At 36.9% G+C, this 7,547-nt stretch overlaps 1 protein-coding gene across 1 annotated transcript in view; it reads left to right on the top strand.

Moving 5' to 3' along the window:
* ANK2 (ankyrin 2, neuronal) overlaps nt 1-7,547 on the top strand; it is a 514,556-nt gene that overhangs the window by 274,397 nt on the left and 232,612 nt on the right. The gene's annotated exons all lie outside the window — the stretch shown is intronic.

A 7,547-nucleotide genomic window follows, 5' to 3' on the forward strand; every position in this document is an offset into this window, starting at 1 on the left:
AAGTGAGTGCTTCCTGTGTTGCATCACTTTCTTGAAAGATTTCAATTTTATTCTATCAATTCCTGATGCCTTGTTCTTTGCCAATTCCTTCAATACACCTTGGAGTTCTTCCTTCAGTAACATTGGCTCTTGATCATATGCTACCTCTTGAAATGGTTAAACATCCATCATTTCCTTTTCAGTTATAGATACTCCTGTTATAGATAGGGATAAATTGAGGCACAGGAGCATAAGTGACAGTTTGGAACAAATTAATAATGGAACCACAGACCCATGAAAGTGGTTTGGACACTTTCATTCAAAATAAACCTCCGCATTAATTCATTATTTCCTGTTAAACTGTCTCAATTCCTCTACCCCATGTAGGGAGGTCTAACCTCTCACAAGAGCCAACTCCCACTTTTGATACCATAGATTCTCAGCAGGGCTAGGTTCTCAGAAGCCAATGATCACTAGAAACATTCTTTGGACACAGGCAACTACGTAGTAAAGAGATTCATGTTCACTGTGATGCTTTACCCATAATTTGAACATTTTCACTCACCCTTAGAGAATTCTTTTACCAAACACATTTTTTTGACATCCATACAAAAATATAATTTTTGAAATATGATTTGTGAAGTTCTTTTTGATTCATTCCCCCCCCACCCCCGTCTGTATTTATAGTTTACTTTTTCTTAGAATTTCTTGTGCTTTAGTCCTTTAATGGGGATTCCAGAAGCACACTTTTACTTTTACTTTCCCTCTTAGTTTTTTTAAAATGTATTATTGTGAAAATATACACCATCTAAAAATTTCTGCATATATAATTCAGTGACATTGATTATATTCTTCAAGTTGTGCAGCCATTTTCACTATTTTTTTCCAAATCCTTCTACCACTATTAATATAAACGCCCTCCCATCCCTGTTGTTGTTAATTGCAAACAAGTCGATTCTGGCTCATAGCAACCGTACATAAGGTTTCCAAGGAGCAACTGGTGAGTTTAAACTGTCAACCTGCTGTTAGAAGTCCTTTGCTTATCCTATAGCACCACACCAGGACTCCCCCTTCCACTCCTGGCAACCTCTGATTATCTTTGGTTTCTGTATATTTGCTAATTTTATATGTGAGATCTTACAATATTTCCCCTTTGAGACTGATTTCATTCAGCCTGATGTTTTCAACATTCATTCATGTAGTGTAATGCATCAGGACTTCATTTTTCTTTATGGCTGAATAATATTCCATTCTATGTATTTTGTTGCTGTTGTTAAGTGCCACAGAGTCAGATTTTATGCATAGCAACCCTGGACAGGGTTTCCAAGGAGTAGTTGGTGAGCTTGAACCACCGACCTTGTGGTTCAATCCAACTTTGTTGTCATTAGTCCACAGCACCACACCAAGACTCCATTGTATGTATATACCACATTTATTTATCCATTCATTTGTTGATGGAAACTTGAGTCATTTCAAACTTTTGTTTATTGTAAAAAGTGCTACAATGGCCAGTGGTATAGTATCGGTTTCTGATTGTGTCTTGCCGTCACTTCTTTTGCATAGATATCTGTGATTGGGGTAGGAACCAACTTTTTGAGGAACCAATAAACTGTCTTCCACAGTGGCTATGCCGTTGTACTTTCCCAACATCAATGGTTGAGGCTTCTAAATTCTACACATCCTAGTTAACACTGTTGTTTTCTGCTTTTTTAAGATCATTGCCATTCCAAAAGGGATGAAATGGTATCTCACTGTAGTTTTAATTTTCATCTCTTTAAGCACCTCCTTTGATATGTTTGAACCACTGATGTTTAGGTTAGCAGTGCTTATCCTATAGTGCCACAATCAGACCCCATCATGTCTAATAAGCTACCATTAAAGACTAGGCCCTGAAGCCATGACCCTACATTTTCTTGTAAGAATTTAGAAGTTTCCATTTTCAAATTTAGAAACTTCAACCATTTAAAATATTTTTTATGTCTTGATTCATTCTTATGCATGTAGAAATCCAGTTTCACACTGCTATTTGTTGAAGAGACTCTTCCTACCCCATTAAATGGACTGGTCATCCTTCTCTAAACTTTTTATCTGATTTTAATGCTATGTGAGTCTGAATAAAATATTCTCATTTGATAGTCTTAATATCTTATTCTACTCAATTTACTCTTTTTTCTATATACTTTAAAAAATTTATTTGCCTCTTTTATATTCACTCTTCTTTCAAAACTAAAAATTTTATTTTTTTGGAAAATTTATTTAAAAAAAAAAACCACTGTATTTGTAATGCAAACATGGTTAAGCTATTGTGTTACTAGCATTTAGATTCTCATTAATGTAACTTACAAGTTTATGTCACATTGATTACACCCCCAGAATTTGAGGGTCCACTATGTGCAATGATAACTGTTTGTGGGTTTTTTTGTTGTTGTTTTTTTGCTGTAGCTTACAATATTTTTGTCCTCATCAGAGCTAACCCATTATCACAAATAATTCAAATTGAACTGTGCAGAAGAAGAATGCCTACATACTTGGCCAGTATGCCCATTATACTGAAGTGCTTCCATTTGACCATAGAGCCCTCCTTGATTCTCAAAGCAAAATCAGTAGTAGAACATGCCATGCTGTCATCAAAATACAAAAGTACACAAAATGAGATCCATGACTGCTTATTCAGAAAACAGAAGTTTTTTGTCACCCCCCCACCACCACCACCACTATATACATGTTTGTTGTTATTGTTAGAAGCCATTGAGTCGGTATTGAATCATAGTGACACTATGCACAACAGAACAAAACGCTGCCCGATTCTTGGCTAACCTCACAATTGTTGCCATGCTTGAGCCCATTAATGCTGCCACTTGGCCAATCCATCTTGCTGGGGATCTTCCTCTTTTTCTCTGACCCTCCACCTTACCAAACATGATATCCTTCTCCAGTGACTGGTTCCTCCTGACAATATGTCCAAAGTATGAGAGACGAAGTTTGGCCATCTTGGCTTCCAAGGAGCACTCTGGCTGTACTTCTTCTAGCACAGATCTGTTTGTTCTTTTGGCAGCCCATGGCACTTTCAGTATTCTTCTCCAACACCATAGATCAAAAGCATCAATTCTTCTACAGTCTTCCTTATTCACTGTCCTAATATATAGCAGGCTAATTCTTAAGTTGGTCATTGTGTATGGCCCACAAATGATGTTATAAATTTTGGCAGAAAAAAGGTTTTCCACCCCTGATTTAAGAGATGAAATATGCCACACAAAGTGAACTAGTACATTCAAAATCAAGGAGGGGAATTTAGGTGAATGATCCCTGAGACAAAGAAATCCTAGAGGACTTTGTAGCCACATTAAGGATTTTATTCTAAGATTTTTATCCAAACCCAATCTGAGATGGGGGTGAAAAAGCAGGAGAAGCTCAGATTTTTATTTAAAAATGTTCATTCTGGTGTCATTTGGAGAATACTAGGAGGGAGGCTGGGACTGGTGCAAAACACTCCATTTGGCAACTTCTGCAGAGTCAGAACTGAATCCACGGTATTTAACAACAACAACAGTGGTCTACTTAAGATAATGAGTTTCTGGGTAGTGATAGCAGTAGTAACTTGGCTGCTAGCTGAAAAGTTGGTTGTTCCCAACCCACTCAGAAGCACCTCAGAGGACTAGTCTGACAATCTGCTTCTGAAAGGACACAATCTTGAAAATCTTATGGAGGAATTCTGCTCTACACACATGGGGTTGCCATGCATTGGATTGAATTCAAGAACAACTAATATTAAGGGCAACTTTAGATCATGTTATTTTTGTTGTTTAGTGCCGTCAAGTCATTTCTGACTCATACCGGTCCTATATAGGGTTTCTAAGACGGGTGACTTTGAACCATCACCTGTGGTTCAAACTGATCTTGCGGTTCAGTGCTTTACTCCACAGAGCCACAGTTGGAATGAAATAATGATGATTTGCACATTGAAAAAAAAAAAAAAAAGACAATTTCTTTAAGAAAGATTTAGGACTTATTTCAGAACATTTGATGTTGATAGTAAATGGGAGGTGAGAAAGAGAATGGTGTAAAGAATTACTTCCAGATTCTCTTGTAAAACAATTTGATAATGTAATCCACTGACATAGAGAACAATAGAAAAGAACAAGACTTTGCTTTGGAGGAACAAGTCTTTGTTTTGGAGGTAGAGGAAGGGGGGCGATGAGTTATGTTTTATGCGCCAGCTAGATATTCAAGAGACAGATTTTAATGGGAAGTCTAATGTACAAGTCTGGGACTCAAAGGGAGCTCTTGCAGGAAGGTAGCTCTTGTAGATTATGGGTCATGTGATGTAAATGGTTTTTAAAGCAGTCGACTACCAAAGCAGTAAATTCAGTGAGAGATAGAAGAGGGTCTTAGTTTTAGGGACAATTTTTGTATGAAGAAATTAAGGCAATAAAGAAAATTGGGGGCAAATGTGAAAAAATGTGAAAAAGTTATAGTAATGTCCAGAGTACTCTGAGTGTATAACACAAAATGCATATAAATAACAGACTTAGAAAAATTAAAATGATAAACAACCGAGTCCCATGAAATTAACATTTGTTCTAAGCCTGGACTGACTTCAACTTGGCTGTGTTTAGGAGAAAGGCTCTTGAGTCAAACAATTTGAGTTTGAATAATCCTGTCTCCAACACCCATCAGCCCTATGACTTGGGATAAGCTATTACCATTACTGTGCCTCAATTTACTTATCTGTAAAATGGAAGTAGTATATACAATTTATAGTTGTTGGGAGGATTGAAGGAAATGGAATATATTGAGCATTTGATGTTTTTTGCTGTTGTTATTTTTATTGCACTGGACTGCAAACAAGGTCAGCAGTTCAAACTTAACAGCTGCTTCTATACAGGGTCACTATGATTTGGAACCGACTTTGCGGTTGTTGTTGCTATAGCAACATTTACTAGATTTACTGATTTTTATGACTAAAAGGACAAGAAAACCTAGGTTTGCTTTCATAAGTCAAGAAAACCAGGAAGAAGCAGAGGCGAGCAGTAGAGATAAGTACTTCCCAGTAAAAACCTATGAGGAAAACTGAAAGAAACCTGAGAATTTAACTGATGGAACAAACATAAAAATATAAAGAAAGGACCCAGAAATACTTTTCAACTATATTAAGACATTAAATAATTTTCAACTATATTAAGACATTTTATATAGATCAGAGATTTACAAGTTCTATTCAAGGTGGAGGGTCAGAGAAAAAGAGGAAGACCCCCAGCGAGATGGTTTGGCAAAGTGGCAGCATCAGTGGGCTCAAATATGGCAACAATTGTGAGGTTAGCCCAGGACCAGGCAGTATTTTGCTCTGTTATTCATAGGGTTGCTGTGAGTCGGTACCGACTCGATGACACTTAACAACAACATTCATATGCTATTTCAATCTGCTTAGCTAGGAAAATATTCTTGTATCAATGTGAACCTGATGTACTGGAGCTAACAGCAAACATTCTAAAGGTCATGGATTTGCTCATTGTTTTTATTCATAATCCACTAACAGTTGACAATTGGATCAGCTGCAAATAACTTTTCTTCCTTTCACTTCATTCTTGTAATGTGTCATTGACTTATAATCAAACAGCTTGCATTTTGGAACAAGGTTTTATGTAGTATATTCTTAATTGTGTTGCTGTTGTTAAGTGCTGTTGAGTCTATTCTAACTCATAGTGGCCCTGTATAAGATTTCCGAGGAGTGACTGATGGGTTTTAACTGCTGACCTTGCAGTTTCAGTCCAGTGCTTAACCTACACTACCACAAAAGGACTCCACATTCTTGATAGATACTTTGATATTTTTTCTATTTCCTGTCATTGTTTGAAAAGCTGTCAACCTTCAAAATTAGGTTTGTGTATTGTGTTTTAACAAAAATTCTGGAGGCAACAGGATTTGGAAAGTTTTTTTTTTAATGATTCTAAAGATAAGTTTCCCATTGATGAACTCTTAAATATTTTGTTTTCTTTTGGGCATATAACTCCTTTGCATTCTCCACATTTTATATGCTTCACTAAATTATTGTAATTTAGAACTAGAAGACGCATTTTGAGAACCAGTCTGTAGCACTTGTTATAGGTCTATAAAAGTCCACAGAATTCAAGTGTCTTACCCAAAGTCTTTGTATGGCACTGCAGGGTAAGCACTAAGCTACAGGGTCAGTTTGAACCATAATGTCAGCAGTTCAAACTGACCAGCTGTTCCTCAGAAACCCTATATATGGTGTCTGTGAGTCAGAATTGACTCAATGGCACTTAACAACAAAAACCCAAAGTCATATTGATAAGCCCTGTCTTCGTTATACCTGGTTAAATACAACCTTTGATTTTATATATATATATACCGGTCTGTCTGTCTGCCTGTCTGTCTACCTACCTATACTACCCACCTAACTGTTATTGTTGCTAAGTATCATTGAATCAGTACTGACTCATGGTGTCCCTGTATAGGATTTACAAGGTGTGGCTGGTAGGTTTGAATTATTAACTCTGCAGTTAGCATCTAAGCACTTGACCATCTTTCTTCTATTGGTATATATATATACCAGAAACTGTCCGAGAAATCAGTTGGTCTGGTCTTGCCAAGGTAACCACAGTTCCAACCATCACATTGTTTTTGTTTCTAGGTGCTGTTGAGTCATACCAACTCATAGTGACATTATGCACAACAGAATGAAACACTGCCCTGTCCTGCACTAATCTCAAAATCGTTGCTACGCTTGAACCCCTTGCTGCTGCCACTTTGCTAATACATAAATGCTACATGGAATTATAATCACAGGGATGTTGTTGTTGTTGTTAAGTATCTTGGAGTCAGACTCAGAAACTCTACATAGTGTCAAAAAGATGGCAGTATATTTTTTTAACCAGAGTCTCTGGGTGGCATAACTAGTTAAATGCTTGGTTATTAACCTAGAGGTTGGTGGTTTGAACCCACCCCTAGGTGTCTCAGAAGAAAGATCAGCTTCCAAAAATCCACAGCCATTGAAAACTCTGTGGAGTACAGTTCTACTGACACACTTGGGGTTAACATGAGTTGAAATTGACTTATTTATTTCATGGAGGCAGAAGCTGGTCCTTGTATTTTTTAATGCATGAAAACAAAACAAAACATTAAGGATGAAAAGTAAAGAATTGCCTATTCATACCAGAACAATCCTTCTGTTTCCTCTTAACTATTAGCAGGCTACTCTTTCTACGTTAGTATATTTTCCGTCTCATTCTTACACCTAGAAGCAAGTGGTTTCTGTCAAAACTGTGTCATTACTTATCATTGTTATCAGAGACACTGATGAAGAAAGTTTAAATATCTATAAACCATTCACCAAATTGTTGTCACCATCTGATTTTGTGTCTAGAAACCATTTGAGACCAAGATGCATGATTTCATCTGCAATTCCACACAAAGCTTCCCTCACGTTTGTACACAGGGCAGATAATAAGCATCAAGAAGGGGAAGCACTACACTGACAGACTAAATTCTAATTTTAGACCTTATAGGTGCTTACATCGAAACAACCTTATTCTGCACATAGATGAATT

The sequence above is a fragment of the Chrysochloris asiatica genome, unplaced genomic scaffold, assembly GCF_000296735.1.
Source record: "Chrysochloris asiatica unplaced genomic scaffold, ChrAsi1.0 scaffold00188, whole genome shotgun sequence".
NCBI classification, from domain to species: domain Eukaryota; kingdom Metazoa; phylum Chordata; class Mammalia; order Afrosoricida; family Chrysochloridae; genus Chrysochloris; species Chrysochloris asiatica.